This window comes from Austrofundulus limnaeus, unplaced genomic scaffold (genome assembly GCF_001266775.1).
Source record: "Austrofundulus limnaeus strain Quisiro unplaced genomic scaffold, Austrofundulus_limnaeus-1.0 Scaffold34, whole genome shotgun sequence".
NCBI lineage: Eukaryota > Metazoa > Chordata > Actinopteri > Cyprinodontiformes > Rivulidae > Austrofundulus > Austrofundulus limnaeus.
In genome coordinates this window covers 1,466,032-1,469,091 of record NW_013952436.1, presented here as the reverse complement: position 1 = coordinate 1,469,091, position 3,060 = coordinate 1,466,032, and positions in this window count along the sequence as shown.

Genomic DNA, 3,060 nt, shown 5'->3' with positions numbered 1-3,060 from the left:
CTTACGTTTAACAGGTTTTCTGTATATTATTTATTTCCCATTTAGTCATCAACGGATACAAGCGGCCGAAATGAGCTTCCTTCGTAGGGTGGCTGGGCTCAGCCTTGGAAATAGGGTGAGGAGCTCGGTCATCCAGAGGGAGTCACTGCTCCTCCACATCGAAAGGAGTCAGTTGAGGTGGTTTGGGCATCTGATTACGAAGCCTCCTGGATGCCTCCCTTTAGAGRTGTTCSGGGCACATCCYRCTGGTAGGAGGCCCCAGGGAAGACCCAGGACTCACTGGAGGGATTATGTATCCTCTCTGGCTTGGTAACACCTTGGGGTCCCCCAGGATGAGCTGGAAAGTRTCACTGGGGAGAGGGATGTATGGGTTTCTCTCCTGGATCTGTTGTCTCTGCGACCCGACTACAGATAAGCGGAAGAAGATGGAGATGGAGAGATTTAGTCAATCTTACATGTAGTACTTTTCAGTGTTTATAAGGACATGTTAAAATGCTGTTTCAATGTAGAAAATACCACATAGAGCTCAGTTATGGTTTGTTAACATATGGCAACACAGGGACCAAAATGACTTGGTCAATGTGTTATGTTTGCAGATGATACCACTTTTTTTTGAGAACAAATGTTAGAGAAAATGCAAGCAGAATTTGTGAAAATACAGAACTGGTTTAAACTCAACAAATTATCATTAAACTTGGACAAAACTAATTATATGATATTTACAAAGAGACAAAGAACTGTTAATATTCCATTTAGAGTTGATGGTGTAGAGATTAGTAGAGTCAGTGAGGTAAAGTTTCTGGGTGTTATTATTGATGAGAAACTGATATGGAAACCTCATTTAAATTATTTAACAATAAAACTAGCTAAATCTACTGCATTGCTTCACAGAGTAAGGGACTTGTTTAATGATAAAGCTCTGTATATAACACATTAATTGTTCCACACTTGGCCTATTGTGTTGAGGTATGGGTTAATGCATGTGAGACTATTACAAATCCTGTTTTTGTTTTGCAGAAAAGGGCTATAAGAGTTATCACTCAAAAAAACTGCCATTATCCATCTAATATATTATTTTGTAAACTGAAATTATTGAAATTCTATGATTTGGCTGATTATAATATTTTTGTTAGATATGTATAAAGCACACCAAAAAACATTACCTTCAAATATTCAGATAAACTTTGCGAAGAGGGCGAGCTGTTATAATCTAAAGCAGGGGTGCCCAAACGTGTTCCCTGAGAGGGCCAAAATGAAAATCAATCTGAGGGCTGCGGGCCAAATGCAATAATATAATACATGAAATGCAAATGCTTTTGAAGTAAAGTTGTTTTAATTTTTATGATTGAGCAAGCAACCAGTGCGGTGGCCCACAGTTTTTTGTTTGTCATTTTTTTGTTAGCCAATGGACGTGCAGAAAATTTGACATACACTCGAGCAACAAAAGCTCATGGGACTTTTCATAAATTAAAATTTGTATTTGTTTTACAAATTGTGCAAATCTAGATGTGTGCTTAAATCTAATCTAAATGTCTCTTGTAGTGTATWTTATGTTTAAATTKAATAYAATTCAAAGAGAAAGTAAGTGCAATGAGTTAGGACTATCTCCTCTACAGCCCTTTATAWACTTGGACCAGTGATTGAAATGACTRAGTGGAAATAYAGTCTTTCTACATAAAACAGGAGAATACAACCTAGCCAGGACAACTGCTGGTGGGCCAAATCAAATGGTTTGAYGGGCCAATTTTGGCCCACGGGCCCCACTTTGGGCACCTCTGATCTAAAGGGAATAGAGATGTTCATGAAACCTAAATTTAGAACATGTTTGAAAGAACGGTGCACTTCAATCCAAGGAGTGGGATTGTGGAATAATTTGGAAGATTATGTTAATAGTGCCACATCAATGTACATGTTTAAGAGAATGATAAAGATTAGATTGTTAAAAAAATATGAAATGGTTTGATATGTAGCCATTCAAATTGTTGTTCTAGAAAGATTTGATGTTTTGTTTTGTTAACTGAAGATTATTACAGTTTGAATTTATACTTGAGAAAAAAGGGGCAGATACTGTAAGATTTTTTTTTCTCTCTGCTGCCTTTCGTTTTATTTTCTTTTTTACTGTACATATAATTTTGTTTTTATGGAATGAACAAAGTTTGAAATTAAAAAATAACATTGCTCAGTAATAGCAATGAGACAAGGAATGTGATGCTTCATGTTTAGTCAAACTTAAACATGAAATGTTGAAGTTAATTATAACTGGCCATTTGAGGGCCACCATAACACTCATGTGGCCCTTGGTGAAAATAAATTTGACACCATTGATCCAGTGTCAATTTCACAGTAAGATTTAAATGTACTAAGACTGACACCTTAGGAGTCAGTATTGGACCTTGTATCACTTAATACGGAGGCATCAAACTCAGTTACATGAGGTTATTTGACTTTAAAGACATTTAAGAAGAGAAGACAGATAAAGATCATCAAAGTTGATTCCCTGTTGCTCTTTCCACACTAAAATCAAAGATTACTGAAAATCATTTTYACTTGAAAGTCGGCCAGCTGTCATGAAAACAATGCACCAAATATGGTGACAAAAAGAGAAACTCATCATACAATCTGCAGAAAAGGCCTTGAAMGAGCAGCTCTGGATCACAACTAACGAACAGTAAAGAAAAGTTATCATTTTACAGTGACTGTTGTAAAGTCCAGACCAGACTAATCCTAACCCAGACCTAATCCAATCCCAAATCTTAGTTAGAAACAGAGAGTGGCAGAAGGGAAACATTTCAAGCTCWACAGAGCTTGTGTGTAAGTTATCTCATCCTCACAGACTCAGTTTTCTCCTGTAAAGATTTTCAAAGGTCCGTTTTTTGTGAGTCGAACAACCTTGTAAAAAACACCAGAGAGAAGGACACATTTATTATATCATGAATCACAAGTATTTTATTATTCCTTCAACAGATTTACTGTATAACATCAAAGCACATGGTAAACATGGGATAAAAACAACCACAGTTACACTTCTCAATTTATCATTCAATAGAATTAGAATATGAA